The 22306-nt window shown below is 40.1% G+C and overlaps 1 protein-coding gene across 8 annotated transcripts in view; it reads left to right on the forward strand.

Moving 5' to 3' along the window:
• NCOA2 (nuclear receptor coactivator 2) overlaps nucleotides 1-22306 on the forward strand; it is a 303080-nt gene that overhangs the window by 213232 nt on the left and 67542 nt on the right. The gene's annotated exons all lie outside the window — the stretch shown is intronic.

The raw sequence follows: 22306 nt of genomic DNA on the forward strand, positions 1-22306 counted from the left end.
AGCCTCAACCTGCTAGGCTCAGGCAATCCTTCCACCTCAGCCTTCCAAGTAGCTGGAACCCACAGGCACATACCACCATGCCCAGCTAATTTTCTTGATTTATTGTAGAGAGGAAGTCTCGCCAAGTTGCCCAGGCTGATCTCGAACCCCTGGACTCAGGCAGCCCTCTCACCTCAGTCTCCCAAAGTGCTGAGATTATAGGCGTGAGCCACCATGCCTGGCCCAATATTTACTTTTATACTTAATTTTGTGTTCTTCAAGAAGAGCCTCCTCTCTCTAATTGTATGAGCTTTTAGGCCCTACAAAATGTAGAGTCATTCTATATACTAGCAAAGTCTGTAATATTCTCTAGCAAAAGCAAAGGGTCAGCTACCACAATGAGACGTGTACTCACCCAGAGTGCTTTCTGTCAGGCACTACTGTTTACATATGTCGTCTCATTTCAGGCTTGCAATACCCCTGTAGGGTAAGTTATTATCTCTGTTTTATAGAAGAGGAATGTAGGATTTAGGTCTAGACTCTAGACTCGTCTAGAGTTACACAACTGCTAAGTGGTAGAACTAGCATTCGAGTCTAGATCTCTACCTAACTCCAAAGCCAGTGTCTCCCAATGAAATAGAAGTACAAGTTAAATCTATCATCCAGCTGTTTATGAAGAAGTCATACTGTGGCAGCTTTTAGTGTACCCACCCCGCAACCCGTGCACATTGTACCTAACCTAATAGGTGATTTTTCATCTTTCCTCCACTTCTGCTGCTTCCCCTTCTGAGTCTGCTATTCTTGATTTGGTCTGCCATTTGGAAGAAGTTGTTATGAGTAAATTGGGTAAGCATGTTATCAACTGTTATCCAAAACATTGAGAGACGCCATGTTTTAATCACTGGAAAGAATATGTTTTGGCAGATCCCTGTTCCAGAAGATGATGCACACTTTCAAGGCAGGTGTGCTTTTCCTGTCTTGCAAAAAAAGCTGATAAAAGATCCCAAGAAAATAGAAAGTTGCTCTCTAGGCCAAAAAAGACTTCTTGGTATTTAGCCAGAAAATTGGATACCAAGCTTGTTTTAGAACATTCATTTTGTACCCTAATGTGGGCAGAAAAGAGTTTTTCTGTCAGAGTGGATGTTCTGTTGTCTCATCCTTTTATCTGTCCACCTTATGTGCACTGTAACCTCTAGAAAAACAACAGGTCTGACCTTGTTAAAAAGGTGTTCTCTCCCATTTCAGGAGATACATTATGGGCAAAATAGACTTTGCTGACAATCACTGTGACCACACCAATATTCACTGCATTGTTAACCAAAAATGAAAGAATGGAATCTGAGGGCCAATACTTAGCTATATACAAGACCATATGGAGCGTGTTTTAACTTGTGTTCTGGAAATAAATTAGTAAAGTCCAATCTTCCACCTGGAAAAGAGATTTATTAGACTTTAGATAGTTAAACTTAAAAGTTTAGATATCCATACCTGTTTGAAACGGTTCATTTGCCTATGTTTCTCATTTCCGTCATTTTATACAAAAAGCCCCAATTTAAAAAATATATTACTCAGAAGAGAAAAGTTGTTCCATTAAAATGGACTTGGATACTGCTCTTCTGGGGTTAGAACCTCGATTACCCATAATAGATTTAGAGTCCTGTTGGGGCTGTCCAGTTTGGAAATAAGACATTTTGTCTTGGGAAGACGAATGGCGCAAATAATGCTCATGTCTGTGTGATGCTGCTCAGTGAGGCCCTTCTCACTCCTAGTTAGTGCCGGAGTGGCAGGCATTATAGAAACCTTGGTCCATTGGGGGTGGGCGCTGTACCCTCTACTTCTTTGGGCCTAAAGTGATTCTCAGTGCAGGATCAGTTCCTTACTTGAGACATTAGACTGGCATGTGCATGCATCTTATAAGATTCCAAGTGTGTATTTTGTTACATCTGGTGGGGAGGAGGTGAAAGGGGAAAAACAAGCTCTTTCGAAATTGACATGGTTATTCACTAGTGCTAAATTAACTCGCCTTCTTACAAGCTTTTTTCTTTGGATACACCAGCTTCAATTTGTATGTCAGATTTTAAAAATAATAATATATAGTACATTTTACTTGGAATATTGTTAGCAAGCCAAAATTGTTAAAGATCAAAAGAATGTACAGATTTTTGTCTCTTAGATTATATGGAATGGTCTCTCTTATATGATTGAATTTGAGTCCATTTTTTTCCAAACTGCCATGTTTTCTTTCTTTTCATCTTCTTTTTCCTGCAGACAGAGTCTCACTCTGTTGTCCAAGTTGGAACACTATTGCATAGTTCACTGCAGCCTCAAACTCTTGATCCTTCCATCTCAGTCTCCCTAGTAGCTGGCTACGTGCATGCCCAGCTAATTTTTTAACTTTTTGTAGAGATGGAGTCTCTCCATGTTGCCTGGCTGGTCTTGAACTCCTGGCCCCAAACAATCTACCTGGGCCTCCCAGAGTACTGGGATTAAAGGTGTGAGCCACCACACCTGGCCCAGCTTTCTTAAGAGAGAAACACAGAGAGTTTTTTAACCATTAAAGAGAGTTAAAACCATTTTTTATAAGATTTATTTGTAAGTTAATTTTTTGGAACAGAGAATATCTTTCATCAAAACAATGCAATTCTTGGTGATTAGATTTCTGGACAAGTTCCATAAAGCCTATTGTTATCATTAATGCTTCTAACTAGAATAGTTCTTAATATGTGGGGTACTTACAGCTGTGTTACAAATACAAGGGAGGCCCAAATAAAACCCAGAGCTTACTTATTAAAAACTGTGCATTTATTCTTACATGTTTAAACTTCAGTCACCTTCAAAGTATTCTCCATTTGATGCAGTATGCCTAAGAAGATGTGTTTCCCACTGCTCAAAACACGTTTTGAATGTATCAAAAGTGCTTCTGTCATTTTTTGTTTCACCTCTTCCACATCAGCTAAACCTTCCCCTTGGAGGACCTTTTTGTCAGGGAACAACAACAAAAATTGCTGGGGCGAGGTCGGGCAAATAGGGAGGGTAGGACATGGGATCATGCCACTTTTGGTCAAAAACTGCTGAACACTCAGCACGGTGTGGCCAGGTGCATTGTCATGGTGTGACCTGTCACCAGTCACCTGTTTGCCACCACTCAGGATGTTTCTTCCGCAAATCATGATGCAACCATCTCAAAACTTAAAGATAAAAACTTTGGTTGGCCGTTTGATCTGGAGGTATTACAAGGGACCTGCCCTCCCCTCTCCCCTTTGTATATAGAGATGATTAAGTGGCAAAGAAAATACAAATTCTTTTAGAAGCATTGTTAAATTTATTATAAGCTTTTCTTTCTATTGCATATCAAGTATAGATACTGCCCTTCAGGGCTCCATTTTTATTTAAAAGAGCTCTCTTACCCCAAAAGGTGGGAACTGACCTGGGTAAGGGTTACTCTATCACAGGGTAAGGGATACTCTAGAGGTGAATTGATCAGCATGTCCCATATGTTTTGGGGGGTTTTTTTGAGTTGGAGTCTCACTCCATTGCCCTGGCTGGAGTACAGTGGCACACAGGCCCACAGCCACCCCAGCATTGACTTGCTGGGTTCAAGCAGTCCTTCGGCCTCAGCCTTCCAAGTGACCGGAACTACAGGCATGCACTACCACACCTGGCTAATTTTTTTTTTTTTTTTTGAGTTGGAGTCTCACTCTGTCGCCCAGACTGGAGTGCAGTGGCCGCTCCCGGCCACCGCAGCCTCGACCTGCTGGGCTCCGGCGATCCTTCCACCTCAGCCTTCCAAGTAGCTGGAACTACAGGTGTGCGCTATCACGCCTGGTTGATTTTTTGATTCATTGTAGAGATGAGGTCTCGCTGCCCAGGCGGGTCTCGAACCCGCGGGCTCAGTCAATCCACTCACCTCAGCCTCCCAAAGGTGTGGGATTACAGGCTGAGCCACCGAGCCCGGCTTAATTTTTTTATTTATCGTAGAGACGAGGTCTTGCCAAGTTGCCCGGGCTGGTCTCGAACTCGTGGGCTCGGGCCATCCACTTGCCTTGGCCTCCCAAAGTACTGGGATTACAGGCTGGGCCACTGAGCCCGGCCCATATATGTCTTGAGAAATCTGTTTTGGATTTCCAGAGAGGCCCAGAGCATGGTTTTCTCTTTTTTTCTTGCCTGGCAGTGTCCTGGCTCCCTCCCTCCAGATCTCCACTGCTGTGCAATGCATGGACAGGAGTGCAGTCCCTCAGGGGCAAGCCCGTGGGTGGTGGGGGTGTCCAGATGTAGGTATATGTGCTATCCGTAAGCCAGGGGCTACTGAGGACTTGGGTGGACAGAGCCACTCTTAAGAGACTCTGGGCCAGGGATACCTTTTCTTTTCTATGTTCACCTTCATCCCATCCCACTGTCTCCCTCTAACCATCCCTTCATTTCTCCTGGGATTGTTTTCCCCCCAGTGCACTGTAGCACAAATTCAGGTTTCTGGGTACACTTGACCCTGAAGTAAATGCTCAGTCATCTCTTTTGGGATTGTCTGAGGGTTATTGCTGCTAGAAACAGTGGAAAATAACAAAGGAAAAGACACAAGCTTTCAGCAAATCTTAAAATCTCACCATAAATTGTATTCCAGACGCTCTTTGAAATATAAGTAAAGCTCAATTTCAGTCTTTGTCTGTACTCCCCACTTCGTCTTTAGAAACTCAACCTCTCGATGTATCTCTTTTAATCTCAACGGAGATGCCTGTGGGGTGGGTCCGCCTCACTTCTGTGAAGATTGACCCATTGGTGTCTGCCTCTCCCTGCCCCTCTGTCTCTTTGACTTGTCTCTTTGGTAATGATGGGTATTGTATCACATGAAAAATAAAGCGAGGCTCATCTATTTTCAGAGGAAACCTCAGTCTAATCTTCTAGGAGCTCTCTTTGCCAGAGAATATTCTGAGTTGGGGTGCTGGGGAATGTGGGTGAGGCCATCTGTGCAGCTTGAGGGGCGGGTAGGAACTATTGTCTCTCTTTTGACTGGCATTATTTCAGTACTTAAGTGAATATGCGTTATACCTGACTGATCAGGTGGACATTTTAGTTTTGTTCCCTGACATAGTGACTTCAGAGCAATAACAGTTTATCTTTGATACCCTCAACTCAATATAGTAGTTACTCAGAATTGTAAGACTCCTGCGGCCCATTCCTCCCCTATGGGTCTCAGTAAAACTATTTTCATGTGTTTTAAAAGTACACCAACTATGAGCAATTTACCTTTTTTTCTGAAATGACCCTCGGGGTAGGGATGGGAAAAGTTACTCATCATGAACCTCAAAGCTGGGATCCTGTGTCAGCATTTGGCGTTCCATGTCAGCATTTGTAAAGACCTGGAGTATCAGATAATCCTGTGCCAGAGTTGCGTATCTACCAGTTTCTCAGTTTTCCTTCCGTTGGCTCTACCTCTTTAGCTCACTTACCAAAGCATGCTCCCCACAATTGTCCTTGACTTTTGGGCCCCTCTTTTATAATGTGTTCCTCTTCTCCCAGCTTTCTGTGACTCCTTATAAGAAGTTAGCTGTGGTAATTGCCCTGCATTTCTTCTGTTTCATCGTCATCTGAGGAGTTCCCTAGGCACTTTCCATATACTCTACTAAATCCTCTCTTTTTTTTAAATCAAGGTTTTTAGCTGTTCTTCCTGTAGACCAGCCCAGGCAGCTCTGCCTGTGGAGTAGCCTGTTCTCTATCTTTTCTAAAAGAAAATAAATTTTTTAAAAGTTTTTAATTGAGCTCCCGATCCATATTAGGTAGGATAAGTGAGAGAAAAGACCTAGACACCACTGGGTCTTAGTTCCATTCCTGACTTAGTGACTCATACTTTTTTTTGAGTTGAAGTCTCACTCCGTCGCCCAGGCTGGAGTGCAGTGGCACACTCACGGTCACCCCAGTGTCAGCCTGCTGGGCTCCGGCGAATCTTCTGCCTCAGCCTTCCAAGTAGCCGGAACTACAGGCGCACACTACCATGCCCGGCTAGTGACTCATACTTTTTTAAGAAGAACAGATACTATACCTCATCTTTGTATAGACAACCTCTGTAGTTAAATGATTGTAGGTTTTTCTGTAAGTCTACTACTAAACTGGGTTTAACACTGAAAAATTAACAAATCATTTTTGATATTTCAAAACTCAGGCTAAGAGTATCTTCTTAGCCTGAGTTTTTGAGATTTGTAAGTCTAATTTCCTCGGCAATTGGGTATATCCTCAGAGGATAATGTGAAAAATCATTAACCTTCACATTTTTATTTTTCAAAATTCTTTTGAGCTGCAGCATTTCAGAGAACTAATTAGTCCCCGTTAGCATCCTAAGGTGTATGCATCGTTCCTGGTGTGTTGATGGAAGTTTATTTTGAGTTAAGTAATCAGCTTTGCCATGTTCTTTCTCTGATGAACGCATTCTTAGTGAAAATCTTGGATAATTATACTCTCTTCATTCAGCATCCAGATCAATGCTGTTTCCTAAACTTAACTCTCCAAACAAGCAGTGTCTTCTAGCTAAATAAATAAAACCACTTAACACTTATACATTTATAAACTTCACAATTTCATTTTCTTTTCTTCATAAGTCCCCAACACCTTAATCATGATGATCCACTAACCCCATTTCAGCACTTGGCTTAACCATGGCCGTGTGCCTTAAGACTTCTAAGACAGCAGAGCTTGGTCTTTGCATCTCCACCATCTAATGCCACGTTTCCTTTAAGAACACAAAATACTACTTTTTTAAAAACAAAACCACAAATGAAGATTGAAAAGTAAAATTCCTTGTCCCATCTGCGTGCTTGAAGCTGATCCTTTACTGTCTACTCGGACCACTTAAAGAAACAGTATTTTTCTCCAGAGTGTGAGTCAATTCAACTCACTTATATTGAGTCTCTACTGGGCAGCAGCAGCAGTTGGGAATGAGGATGCAAAGATGAAAACCAATGTCTGACGCAAGAAACTGGAAATCTTGGAATTCTGAGAGGATCCCGATTAAATCTGATGATTTCCATATTATCTAGTAAATATCATAGCCGTGTTGTGAAAGCTCTGAGGGTGAGCAACTTGTATCCCCTGAGATCCTGAGATTTCCTTGAGGAAATGGCACCTGCTGAATCAAGAAGCCACCATCCAGTAAAGGCAGCAGCATCTAGGAGCCTAGCAGTGCCTCCTCAGCCTGGCTGCTCCAAGGGAGACACCCCAGTTGAAGTAGACTTTAATGCCTCATGTTCTCCTGGCTAGGTTTGTCCAGAGGAAAAAGAAACATCCATAAGATAAACACTGTTGGCAACAAAAAAGGAAATGCAACTTTATTTTAATGTTTAAAAAAGAAAAAAACTTACATATGGTGAAGCATTCATGTTTTATCCCCTGAGAGTTAAAATTTGTATTTTCAGTGTTATCACTGACAACTGAAGAAATTTGAATATTCTCACTCAAAGTTAATACTCACTTTGAGTATTAACAGTAAACATTAATATTATTGCTAAAATTAATGCTGTTAAATATATAAATAATAACTCTGTTGAGTTAACAAATATTAACTCACTTTGATTTAAAATTTATTAGTAACACCATAGAAATGTTACTAACTTTAATTTATTAACAGCAGTGTCTCAAAATAATTTCAAGAAAATATATTTTTCTTACAAGTTTCTGATTCGGTTTCTGTTCTGTCACAAAGGAATGTAATGTTCTTTGCATTTGGTAGAAACGTGTCTATTTGTATCTCTTTTCACTTTGACTTAGCTTTATGAAGCCTGTCCGTTCCATTCTTTGTGCTTTCAGATTTTCCTTTGTCAAACAGTTATTTATATTAAATTATTTAAAGTAGTTTTATTTGTAATTTGTGAACAAATCTGTTAGATTTTTGTCTTTGTAAGCGGCTTACAATTATAAATGCAGAATAATATTATTACTTAGTGCCTTTCTTTTGCAGAGCTCAAAGTGCTTCACATGCATTATTTTATTAAGCCTCATAACATCCCTGTGAAGCAGGGGCATTTTGCAAGTGATTATGGATTGCTTTGCTGAATCAGCACAGCCTCACGGCATTATGATAAGCTTGGAAAAGATTGAGGTCATGTACTAACTTGCTCTCAGGAAACCCTATATGCAGCCAAATATTTTTCTTGGCAACTGATGGCTGCCACCATTCTAGTCCCTGGGAATCCCTCTGTTGGTTGATACAATTAAAAAAATTTTTTTTTTTGAAAAAGCAAATCCAAGACAGTATTCTGTTCCTTTGAGAGGCAGGTGAATTACATATGATATGAATACTGTATCATCCAGTCTGTCAGTCTACAGAGAAAGACTACCTTCTGCTCTTGCAATGGCTCTGAAAACTGGACCTGCCCAGCTATCATATCAGTCATCTTCAGCCACTTTATCTGCCTCATCTGTGAGCCATTATTACTTGGCAGGCAAGATTTCCAAAAATGGGTTTCTTACAATCCACCTGAATGAAGCTAAGCCTATTGTTTCAGAATGCCACTGAGGGGAGATGCCATTTGGTAGAACTTTTCTGAAGTGTTGATGAGAGTATAATGCAAAATTAACTAGCATTTGGAGACTTAAGTAGGATAATTAAGTTGAAAGTAAGACAAATAGATTTTATGAAGTTTTGCGGGGTTTGGGACGGGTTTTTTTTGCTTGTTTTTGAGACAGAGTCTTATATTGTATCTCCCAGACTGGAGAGTAGTGGCACACTCATGGCTACCTCAGCCTTGACCTGCTGGGCTCAGGTGATCCTTCTGCCTCAGCCTTCCAAGTAGCTGGAACTACAGGCACACACCACCATGCCAGATTAATATTTTGATATATTGTAGAAACAAGATCTCGCCAAGTTTCCCAGGCTGGTCTCGAACCACTGGGCTCAGGCAGTCCTCTCTCCTCTGCTTCCCAAAGGGCTGGGATTATAGGCGTGAGCCACCACACCCGGCCAAGATTATATTTTATTTCATTATTTGAGTGATTGTAGAATGGTGGGAAAATATATATCTTAATATATATATAGCAAAACTAATTTGAAGTAATTTAAACCAGTTAATTTGACAGGGAGTAAATTAATTACAATTATATCTTTTTCGTGTTTATAATTAGATACCAAATTATGGTATATTCCATGGCCTATATGGATGATCATACTTAATCCTCTGAGAAGTTTTCTTTTTGACTTATCCATCTGATAGCCTGTATGTGTGTCTGTTGTAGCCCAAACTTTTCTATAACCTTTACTGTAAAACAAATCTTCAAATAAGATATTTGTTCTGATTTCTTGCAAGTGGGTTTGACTGCTTAAACAGCCCTTGTATTTGTTTTTGTTGTTGCTGTTTGTTTTTTTTGTTGTTGTTGTTTTCCGAATCAGAGTCTCACTCTGTCACCCAGGCTAGAGTGCAGTGGCATACTCACAGCCACCGTAGCTTGGACCTACTAGGCTCAGGTGATCCTTCCACGTCAGCCTTCCAAGTAGTTGGAATCATAGGCATGTGTCACCACACCCAGCTAATTTTTTTATTGTAGAGGCGAGGTCTCCCATGTTGTTCAGGCTGATCTCAAACCCCTGAGCTCAGGCAGTCCTCTCGCCTCCACCTCCCAAAGTGCTGGGATTATAGTCTTGAGCCACCGTGCTGGGCAGTCCTTGTATTTGAGAGCACATGATTGATATAAAATCCTAAGGAATTACTAAATTACTAGAAATATTGTGATTTTTCCCCTTTCATTACAAGCATAAGAAAAGGAGGGGATTTGTAGAAAAGGTAGTTAGGGTACCAAATTTAGAAAACTTTGTAAATGTCAATCTTTGTTAATATCATTTTGCCCTCCCCATGCAAATTGTAACCACCTCTTGTTCACACTTTTGCTGGCCTTTGAAACATGCAGGTGCCAGCAGTTTCTAAGGCCCCTGCTTCCTCTCTTGCTGCCTGGTTGAGGCATGTCAGATTTTGAGTGACGCTGACCCTTGTTTTCTTTTTAATTGCCAACTGCTTTACATAGTTGTGGAAAGTTGGTTGATAATTACTGCCCTTTCTGCTTAAATTGGAATTTATGCCACAAGGTATTTAAAGGATCACTTTAAAGATTTATTTAAAATCTATTCCTGTTGTCATTGTGAAATTCAGTAACTATTAAATGAATATTTGACAGAAACTCTTCTAGATTATTATCCTTTGAATTGAAGTACTATAATGACAATAAGAAAACCTAACGTTTTCACAAATTAGAAAGATCTACTTTGGGATTATTTCCCAAACGCCTCCTAGACTTTTTCTTTTCGCTTACTGTTTTAGCTAATCTCTTACTCTAAATACAGTGATCATTCTCCATAATCAGACAAAGTTTGAGTAAAGGTATTAAAAAACTGTAAGTACAAATCAAGTTTCTTTACATTTTATATGTAAACTTTGCTTTAAAAAATTCTGTAGTAGCATATATTTGTCCTTCAAAACAAATCAGATTTCTATGTTTTACCAGACTGTACTTCACATTTGCTATAAACAGTTTAGGGTGCCATCCCCAGGTGACAGCTCTTTTCTGGAAGAGAGCCCTGATGATCTTCATGTAGAAAATGAAAATTCATAATAGCTTTGTCTCTTGCAGCTCCTTGTCCGGTGTGGTCAGCCCTGATCATCAAAGGGCCTTGCTAGTTACAATGACCAGGACCATTTTGAGATTAGTTGATCAGGATTGGGGCGGTGGGGAGCACACACACTTTTATTGTAAAAATGTGAGTAAAAAATTAAAGCTATTTCAAGCATTTGAATAGAATAGATCAAACTTCTGTTTCTATATGACACAAAAATGATTCTTTGAAGAACATAGTTAAACTCTTCTTAGTCTCAGGATTGTAAACTTTTCTCTCTGTCCTTTCTAGAAGTCCTGGAGAATAAACCTGGGCTCCTTTCCCCAAGCTGGGTTTCTTTGAAATAAATAAATAAGCATTTAAATGGGGGGGGGGGGTTGTCCACTCTTATATACATAGCTCCTAACAGGTTAAAAAACAAAAACTTTTGTTAATCAGGCAGAATATAAGCATATAGACAAGGACAAGCGAATAACAATCTGATTGTTTAATTGCATAATGGCAATTGCAGATTCACAAGAAATGGTAAATTCTGCCTGTAATAATTGTTAAAAGTACCTAAAATGTGTTTGAGACTAGACCACCTTATTCTCACATACCCACTTCTTCCCTTAAATGTTCACCTAGGAATAACCTAGTTTTTGTCTTAGTAATCAGCTTGCTGAGTTGATCCAGACTAAATGGAATTCTTAGCTTCTAGAGGCTTTGCCCATGGGAGACATTGATATTGTAAGATTTTTTGAGCCTGCCTCTGGAGTTGCCCCACTCCACCATGTGCCCCATGACCCTGTCCACAGAGAGCTTCCCCCTTGGCCACAGACATCCTGCATTCTCCTTACAGTCACCCTCTGTTCTTGGGAGTTCTTGCTTTGCGCCTAGAGTCTGCCCCACCCAGCCCCATTTTCCCCTGCCCTGGGTGGTTGGCCAGGGCCGTGGGACTGGGTATATTTATGCAGAGTTCTCCCATTACTGTCACCACTCTGCTTTCTCTGCTAGGATGATATGATTTAGCATAATTTAATGTTTTAGGTCTCTAAATTGGATGATTCTATGTTCTATTATCAGCTTTATGCATTAGGTACTTTAAATTGGGAACACCTGCTTTTTAAAAAGCACCACTAGCAGGTCCTCCCATGATTGATCAAGCAAAGGGTAGAATGAGAGAACTGGGACTAGATGGTTGTAAGCAAAATGAAACCGGGATTTCCACCTCCCTGTGGTATTGTTAGACTCACAGTGGGAGACAAGGAGAAACGCATACACACACACTAGGCGTATCAGTCTCTGTAGAATGGCATCAGGCCCTGTTTCTGTAGAGAGAAGTTGATGCAGGGAGGATATCCAGATGGGAAGAAATCACAGGAGAGTAAAGCAAGCAGATCTGAGAAGTGGAACAGAAAATGAATCCAAGAGCTGGATGTCGGTAGAGAGGAAGTGGGGAGCACAGAAGCCCCTGGCATGGGAGACTGGCCCCAGGGGACAAATGAAGGTCCCTACTAGGACTACTTTCAGTCTTTTCAGTGCCTGGGAAGCACCGCTATGAGTAGCCACCATTAAGGTGAGGCACAAGCCAGGGAGTGAAGATAATGTAAGTGTGGTGGAAGTGAGGGTTGGTGGCAGGGCCAGAAAGAAAGGACAGTGGGAAGAAACCAGCCCCCTTCCTTTCCTCCCCCCTCCCTCTACCCTTCCCTGCACTTTTATTGAACATCTTCATAGTGCTCGCCGTCATTTTAGTCGATGAATATTCAAAACTGGATAAGACAAGACCTTTGCCAGCCTCTGCATGGATTTCAGCTTTTCTTTGTGCCAATCATACTTTCTAGATGGCCTGATCACACCTAGCTCAGGTGATAACCTTATCCTTAGAGTCCAGAGCTTCTCCCAGCACACTGACTGGGAGAGACAAGAAACTTGAGGAAGCCCTTTTTTATACTGGCTTCCCAAACAAATGTGACAATTTGTATAACTCCCTTTAGGTAGGTTTATTTTCTTAAGAGCTTTAAGTGGCTGGGAAAAATTCCGGAGTCTGATAAAATTCCACGATGCTCAAACTACAGTATTTATGAAGCAGGTTGTGACTTTTTAGCTTAGAGCAATCTGAGTAATAAAGTTGGTTTGTTGGGGTTTTTCCCTTCAGCTGTCAAATGTAGAGAGAGCATTGGTGATTTTTCTTCCAAGCACTTTTCCCTTTGGCCTGACACCATAGAAATTATTCTTGTTACAGGCTGGGCATGGTGGCTCACACCTGTAATCCCAGCACTTTGGGAGGCCGAGGCAGGAGGATCACTTGAACCCAGGAGTTTGAGACCAGCCTGGGCAACACAGTGAGACCTCATCTCTACAAAATAAATTAATAAATAATTATAATTTTTTAAAAATAAATTCTTCTTGATGCTCTTAGCACATATGGTCTGACTTTTTTTCTTACTTCCATGTACCTCATACATTGACTTCAAAAATCAGACTTGAGATAAACCTCCAGTATGGTAAATACATGGTAAAGCTCTTCAAAACAGATACCTCTGAAGAGACATTTGTGATATTTCAACCCTGGCTAATCTGAACTTAATATTTATTGCTCCAGCTGTGAAACTATATTCATAGCTGTGAATACTGCATTCAGTATTAACACAACATTATTGAGCACCCACTGTGTGTCAAGCAGTGAGTAAAAAGCCATTTCTTACTGCCGAGGAGCCAGTAATGCAGTGAAAGGGAGAGATATGAAAGCAGATCATTTCAAACCCCTCGAGTGAGTAGAGATATGCGCAGGGTATCGTGGAAACACAGAGGAGGTGACTCGGCCTAATTGAGATCTGCTTTCTGGAGCAGCAATGGAGTCTTCCAGGAGAAGGGGTGGAAGGGCATCTGTGCCAATGAAACAGTCTAAGAGAATGCTTGAACTCTTGAAAGAGCATGATGCTTTTGGGGAGAGAAATACTAAATGTTGCTGGGATAGAAGGCAGGAATCATGGGAGATGAGGGTTGCTATGCTAATAAGCAGAATAGTGTGATAAATAAAAGATTGACACGCCAGAATCTTTCTGGGAATTTTAGAAACATCTTTTTAATGTAATTTTCATGTTTTAACCTATTTTTCAGAAACCTTATTAAGTACTCCTGCATTATAATTCTGTTGGCCTTGCTTTTGAGTTAACATATATATTTAGAACAAATAAGACATTTGTATAATTTGGTCTTTTGAGAGGCTACACCTAATCTTCTGAATTAGTGGGGATTTAGAACTTTACCTCACTTCTTTTATGCCTATTAGTTTTGGATTTTTTGCTTCTTTTAGTTAGTTTTACTCTCACCGTAAAACTTTCTAAACAAGTTATGTTTTACCCATTTCCTTATTCAGATTATCCCCCCCAAAACCTTTGTTAGCTGAGCCCAACTAATTAGAATTTTCTCTGAGTAAGCAATTTTTGTGTTTTATTTTGCCTTCGTCTCTCAGTCCTCCATTGCTGTGGGGGACGCTAGTAGACACACTTGTCACATCGGGGACTGAATGAATGCTGTCATAGTAAATTCAATAGCACGTACTTATTGTCTTTCATTTCACTAACCTGTAGCACTTCTGAAGCTGTGTGTCCATGGGTTCTTGTAGTGTCTGTGTGGTTTACTGTGTGCCTGCCTTTGTTTTTTCTGTAATTGGTCTTTAAGTTTAAGCTCCTGTAGGACTTGCACTGTGAAGCATAGGAATTTGGATTATGTAAAAGAGAGATTTGGGGAAAATTATTGTATACTCACATAGCTTACCCTGAAATATTTTCCACCACCTATTTTCCTATCAGTAGGTACTATGTGAAGTAGGGTACTAAGCAGAAATACATATATGAGAGATAGCAGAGTGAATAATGGAGAGTTCTTACGGACAAAAGCGTTTTCTAGCCAGTCAGGCCCAGAGTCTGTTCTGGTTACTGTCTTCTCTCTTGATAAGTGGAGGACATCAATTTTAAAAGTAGGCTTACATGTTTCAAACTTGTCACATGATATAGTCAGTTATATTTGAGCAGTCATGCCTTACCATTGATGAAAATGAAACCAAGTATGTTACTTTCTCTGAAGCAGAGTGAGAGGGTTTTGCTGGGTGGAGATGGCCTTGAGGTTGGTTAATTTTGCTCTTTCTTCACGCTGAAGGGAAATCATGATACGTTAACAAGAAGCTCAATGTCAGAAAGAAAGGGAGGCAACTTGGGGCTTAGGTTCCTCCCACTACTAAAGAAAGTGCAGCTGCGCGTTTTTAATATGCACGGCAGGAGATTTCAGCAGCTTGATGATATATAGTGCATTAATGTTGAAAAGATAAACACATTTGGAGAGCACAGGAAGGGCCTTGTGTTTTTATGTTAGCAGAATGCTTCCTAATGAATAAGAATGTGCTTCTGGCTTCACAGAGCCATATGGCAGCCTTTCTAATTTTAGTTGGGTGCAGATGCATAATTCTCTCGTTTTACCTTCTAGAACCTTTGTGATGCTACATAACTTTTCCTTTAATATTTAATGTGTAGTGGTTGGCCAGAAACTGCCCGTCATTGTTTCTGCAACTTCTCTCCTCTGCATGCGTCTCACTGCTGCTAGGTTTCACTGTCATTTCATCTAAAACTGTCCAACTCCTAAATGCAAGAAAAGATAGAAATTATGGATGTATTCCCATTAGAGTCTTAAAATTTGTTGTGAAGGTGATTAGACTTGTGTTTGACGTAAGTCTACTGAAAAATTGATAGATTTCTGGGTGAGTGATTTTACTCATTTTGAAGCAGAGGAATTAATTATAAAACCTACACAAAGTATCAGATTCCATTTTAGTCAAAGATTCTAATGCTTCAAATATTTCAAGCTTCAGTAAAAGCAACTGTTCTAATGCTTGACCGAATAAAGGATAACTTAAACTCTTAATTGGGCTTCCACGTCAGAACTATCTAAACATGGATATGCTTAGAAAGTTTTCTATAAATGTATAAATACCCTGCAGATTACTGCAGATTACTTTTCAATTGTTACATTTTTAGAGTGAGTGACATCTTAGACTAATTTCTACAAGTTTCCACAGCCTCTTAAGATGATCCAAAAAAGGGAAAAAATAAAGTATCAACTTCTGCCATAATGACAGTATCATCCTATCCCTATAATAGGAGACATTAAGTAGCATTTAGGTTTCTAAGTAATCAGTGGTGGTTGCCACTGCTGCTGCTAGGTTTAGAAAAATTCTGTGGCTGTCCCTTGACATGACTGTTATCTCTGTGCCATCTCTGTTCTTGTAATGTTTTGTGGAAGGACTCTGAGTTTATATCCTTAGATCAACTGCCTAATGAAAACTATTGCCAGATTCAGTCAGCTATGAAAAATCAATAAATGATACTTTAGAAGAATGTGTAAAGATGTATAAAGACCACTTTTTAAAAACATTACTTCATAATTTTAAAATATCTAATTGCATTTTTAAGATAAATTAATTTTTTGCTAGGATCAGTTTCTGATTTGTTGCTGTTCTCACCAGAAAACTGGAATTTTGCTTTCAAATATATGCCTGTAGCCGGGCATGGTGGTACATGCCTGTAATCTCAGCTACTTGGGAGGCTGGGGCGTGAGGATTACTTGAGCCCAGGAGTTTGAGGTTGTCATGTGCCATGATTGCTCCTGTGAGTAGCCACTGCACTCGTCTGGCAGCCTAGTGAGACCTTGTCTCTAAAAAACCAAAATAACGATAATAACAAATTTATGCTTGTACATGCCAGTGATAAAGAGTCATCCATCTGCTTCCAAAAAACTTTTATTTTTCCTTGTATTTTTAAATCAGTTTTTAAAATTTCTAGAGATCAGATGCTTTCCTATTCACCTTTTTTTGCTCTTAGAGAAACCATGAATAATAATTACTTAGGAAAAAACATATAGAATATAATATTAAAGATGTTCCTCAGTTTGTGGTATGACATCTTAACATACATAGTCCCTGAAGAGATGGGATTTTGTGCTTTGAAACTGGAAATCTAATTAATTGGTATTGGATTTCTGGAGTGCAGGCAAATGGAGAAGGGGACCGAGAGAGATTGCTCTCCACACAGCACCCCAAGGAAGAAAGGAGCATCAGAGAAAGATGACAGAGGCATCCTTGAGCAGGCTCTCCAGTCCGGGGTTAGCGTTTGTGAAACTGCTATTAAAAAGGTCATAGCGATTTTATGATTTTTAAAATATTTGGGGGAGTGAGGAAGAAAAGGATAGAACTATTATTTTCATTGTTACTTTCTTAGGTCAGGTTCTTTATCTAAACACAATAACTTTACTGACCTAAGTATAGCAGAAAGAAATGGTGAAGTCAAGACTTAGAGGAGAAATCTTTTCCTAGGTTCTGAAAATTAAATTTTATCATCTCTTTCTTTGATTTAAGAGCTCTATCTATAATAATGAGTTTTCATAAGGTTTTGATCATCTGAAACCCTGAGACAAGCTTTCTACAGTAGAGTTTACTAAAAGATATTTTTGTAACAGAATAATATATTTTTATGGTTAATGGATGCAAAATATAGAAAAGTAATTATAGTTTGTGACCACTGAGAAAGCTGCCTTATTTAAAAATATTAAACAGTGTGTTTTAGTATAGTAATGCTGTACTTACAGAAGTATAAATATCTAAGGATTTAAGCTTATTTATATCTGGCACATAAAAATATACTGGTACATAAAAATAACATACTCATTACTGAAATACTCTGTAAAGATACCAGTTCATGACCAGTTAACATAATAGTATATCTCAAGGAGTTCATTTCTTCCTCCTTCTCTCTCACTTTCTTCTCCTCCTCCTATTTAACTTTGAGGCTCAATTGAACAGAGGTGGTAATTACTTTACATGTATGAAAATTATCCAAATAGCATAAATTTAGGGCGAGTTTAATTTAGGACCCATTTACATTGGTAAAGTCATATTTCTGGATGTTTCCTATCACTTCATATTATTTAATTTTTTAATATTAAGAATTAATCAAAGTACAGATTTAATACAGAATTGAAGAATAGATAACAAATTAGCTGGAAAACACATATATTTCAAACATCCTTGTAAGGAGAGGAGTAAAAAGCTCTGAATTATTTACCTCCTGTTGCTTATTTATTTACATTATGAGAAATGAAAATTTCCCATTCTCTTAATATATATCGAATAGCATTTAGTATGAATATTGCAATATTTTAAAAATGTTCTCTTGCATTTAATCTATAGATTTATATGGGGTTTTCTTTTAAATCACAATTCCCACTAATTTGATTTCAAATTAATCTTGTGAAAATTTTTGTTGTTTTCATCTTCAGTCATAGATTGCTGGTACCCCTGCTTAAAATTTTTGCCAGTATTCCTTGCCATGGTTTTCAAGGGCAGGCAGAGATTTCCTAGGGGCCCAGTGCCACATGTCCATTCCCACCTGCTTCCTTGCTGCTGTCCACTTGCACAGCCTGTAAAGTCCAACTCAGTTACAATGTATGTGAAATATTTTCGGCTGTGTCCAACCACTTTTATCTCTTTTGTGAACTTAAAGTTCATTCCTTGCAATTCAGCCTTCATTGTTCTCATTTGGTTTGATTGTAATGATTTTGCTCTCCTGGCTGAAGTGTGAGTTCTCCGCTGGGGGCTTGTGCCTCCATGTCCACTGCATGCCAAGCGTCAGCCGCAGGCACACAGACAGGCTGCCGAGTCTATGCCACAGGCGCAATTCCACTTCACGTGGGCTCTCACAGGGCCCTCATTCGCTTTTACTGGTGTTAGCTGCTGCCTTATTCCTTTGAAATATTTATCCGTTGAATATTGTAAAGAAGAAAATAGCTTGTTTTGTTGCTACAAATACATTTTAGGGTGACAATTATTTTGATTCAGGTTTTCCTCCAGTGGTGCCCCAAACACATGTTTTGTCAGATCTAAATCATCTCCTAATTTGGGTTTTAGGCTCTTAGCCCAAATTATTTCTGATCTGTAAACTCCTAAATATAACATAGTGTACAGATCTGGTCCTGATTCTCCATATCTGTTAATAAAAGTCCAGAATTATTTTCCCGCGCATGTTAGAATTTAGAATCACTAGCCAGGAAACCTTATCAGTGTTTAGGAACCTGCCTGCTGGAGTCATCTAAGTGTAAGTTTTTAAAGTTCCACAAAGTATTAATGGCTGAATTTAAATCCTCCGAAAGATGATCATATCCTCAAGGTATAAATATCACAGGGTCTAGTGATTGTCTTTAAAAGACTTGGAAATGGATTATTATCACAAACACTGTTGTTTTGTGTTTACTTTGCCCCAGAATGCATTATTAATATAGATACCACAGGAAACAATAATTCACTACTATTGGGATATCAGAATGTCTTATGCCAAATAGCCTGATTTTTTTGTGATCAGTGATAGGTAGAGTTGCCTTTGTGATTAGCAGTTTTGCTTTATATCTCACCCTGCCCCCAACATCAACCCCCATTAAGTTAATTCTTTGAAAGGAATAAACAACTAACTGTAACAATAGAAGAGTAGAACTTGGGATCCTGAGAGAATATGTGATGCCTTGAAACTTACTGACTATGGCAAGATAAGATGATGTGTTATTTCAGACCAGTTCTCCTTAGGAAACCCTGGGAAAGGGGTTTCCCTGTGTTACCTGACCCTCCCACCTATTCCATCCTCTGCCTGCACCTGGGAGATCCAGTAAGGATAAAGGGGACAATCCATTCCCACCCTCGGCTCTACTTGCTCCTATTTACTTCAAGGAATAAACGCTAGTGGGAAGTCTGGTCTGTCAGTCAGCCACCAAATATTTAGTGAAAACCTGATCTGGCATAGTGCTAGCCATTGAGGATCCAGACACAGTGCCCCAGTGACAGTTCTTTGTGAAACCTACTTTCTGGTGGGGATAACCTTCTATTTCATGAACTATAGGAGGTAGGAGAATGGCGATATCCTCCTAGAAAGATGTATCAGAATCTAATGCAAAGAAGGACTTGTCAACCTATATACCACTACACATTCTGATGAGCCCCTCAGGGTCAGATAAAACCCCTCTCAAGGTCAGATAAAATTCTGAAATTATAAGCCATTGGAAATCATGAGTTCTGTTATAAAAACTGTATACTTTTTAGGAGTATACTTATTGTACAAAGCAAGATACACTAATGCACAGTAATTCATTTCCAGTACTGCCACGTCGGAGTAACTTCATGCAACAATTGATGGCAGAAAGCAATGCCTGAATACTGTATCTAACTGAAACTGCCCAGAGGAGTCATTAGACAAACTGCTCCAAGTGAAATTTTACCAAGAAATCAAAGTGTACATTGTCAGCCCCTCTCCCTCCCTCCTTCTCTCTCCCCATCCTGCTCCCCCTCCCTCTCCCTCTCCCCTCCCTTTCCACTTCCCCCTCCCTCTCCTACCCACCATCCACTTTGAGAATCACCCTATGGAAAGAAGTTACTGGTGGAGAATGTTGCTCCTATGAATAGTTAGGAGGCAGAAGAAAGGCTACAAGTAATTCAGACTGTGGGATGTCAGCACATTGCTCCTACACAGGGATTGCTACAAGACTATAGACAATAAATAAATAGGATTGCAGTAGGACCACTTACATCTATAATATCTGTTCTATGGGCTTAAGATTTCATATTAATGAAGCTTGGGGACCCTTAGGCCTGAGACATGCTGGAGCAGAGCAGGACTGTTAAGAGAGGTACACAAGGCTGGGCTCGGTGGCTCAGCCTGTAATCCCAGCACTTTGGGAGGCCGAGGCGAGAGGATTGCCTGAGCCTGCAGGTTCAAGACCTGCCTGGGCAATTTGGCAAGACCTCTTCTGTACAATAAATCAAAAATTAGCCAGGCATGGTAGTGCGCACCTGTAGTTCCAGCTACTTGGAAGGCTGAGGCAGAAGGATCGCTGGAGCCCTCAAGGTGAGGCTGCGGTGGCTGGGAGCGTGCCACTGCACTCCATTCTGGGCGACGGAGTGAGACTCCAACTCAAAAAAAAGAGAAAGGTACATAAGCCCTGTCCACTTCCAAGGAGGCCCACAGAGAGTACGGTAGGTGGTGGGACTCAAGGCAAATCCAGTGTAGCTTCTGTAGTGGGGTGTCCTTTGAAGATTAGATGAAGTGGCAGGTGTACTGATGCAAATCCTGTTCTGTACTGGTAAGTAGAAAAGTGAGCAGAACCTGAAGAGAAATTTACAGCCTTACAGAGTAAACTGCTAAAAAGTATGACCCCATGTATATTTACTTGGAATCTGTTTGACAATGAAAAAGATTCTAAGAAAATGAAGGGAGGGGGTCATGTGTAGTAACTGACTGAGTCAATCTTGTGGCTGGGGAGCATGAAATATTTTCTGTCTCAGAACTGGCTAGCTGGGCGTGGTGGCTCACCCCTGTAATCCCAGCATTTTGGGAGGTGAGGAAGGTGGAGATGAGAGGAGTGCCTAAGCCCAGGAGTTCAAGACCAGCCTGGGCAACTTGGTGAGACCTTGTCCCTGCAATAAATAAAAAAATTAGCCAGGTATGGTGATGCGCACCTGTGGTTCCAGCTACTTGGAATGCTGAGGCAGAAGGATCACCTGAGCCCAGCAAGTCGAGGCTGCTGTGGCTGAGAGCGTGCCACTGCACTCCAGCCTGGGCAACAGAGGGAGACCCCACCTCAAAAAGAAAGAAAGAACTGAATGAAGAATAGGGAAGAGATCCAGCCCGCAGACAGAGCGAGTGTTAAAGGACTAGGGAAGGTAGCAGAAACAGATATGAAGCAAGGACTGACAAATCCATATAATATTGAGTCATGTAGGCTACCAGACAAGTCTTTATAGATCGTCACAGTTTTAGATCTAAGTGAATCAGAAATGTAGTGGAAATATAGTCTGCTTATAATAAGCTCTGCAAAGAAATTTCAACAACTGGAACTCAGTAAAGGTGAACTAATGAATACAAACATGCTAGTAGTAATTTGTACTTGTAAATGACGTTGTAGTTTTTAAAGTGTGTCTTACATGTCTTCCCATTTATTCTTGACACGGTCTATGATGTACAGGTAAGGAAACTTAGGCCTTAAAATTTGAAGGAGCTTGCTTTGAGTCTTTCTTCTAAGACTGAATTTGGACTTGAACTTACACAGGTCATCTTCCCTTTCCACTGATACATTGTAGAAGCTCTCCATCATAGGATTGGCAAGATTTGAAAGACCTGCATAATTCCTGATTCTTTTCTAGGTTCTCAGCCACAAATTAGACTTTACAGATTTTCAGAATACTGAGTAAAATCTTCTTTTTACAAAAAAATTATCAAGGTTATGAAAGCCGGTTGATTTTGAATGCTAAATTGATTTATAGTTTTCTATTTATGCATCTAATTACAATGATAACATGCGGTGTAAACAAGGATATAATTTATTCAGGTGTAAATAGTTGGCACGTTGTTTTTGTGTTGTTTTCTAGCAAGTTGATATGTATATATTATGCTTTAAACTTTGTTGGTGTTCTTGAAATAACTAGTTTACACATATATTAATAAATATGCATCTTTTCTTCCACGAGCTCATCCATGAAACAGTCTCATTCTATGATGGAGTGTCTTCCAGGCCTTCCTGGTTTGCTGGCCTGAAATCTTCCCTGTACATTTCAGTCCAGGAGCACACAGTTTGTGTCTCTGTAGTAGGTCAAAGGGCAGCTGTTGAGATTCTCTGAGTGCCTGACGGTGTGCCTCTCTTCCCTCCACTTGAAATGGCTTAGCACCTTGA

This window comes from Carlito syrichta, unplaced genomic scaffold (assembly GCF_000164805.1).
Source record: "Carlito syrichta isolate Samal-C Ts95f unplaced genomic scaffold, Tarsius_syrichta-2.0.1 Scaffold313380, whole genome shotgun sequence".
Classification (NCBI taxonomy): Eukaryota; Metazoa; Chordata; class Mammalia; order Primates; family Tarsiidae; genus Carlito; species Carlito syrichta.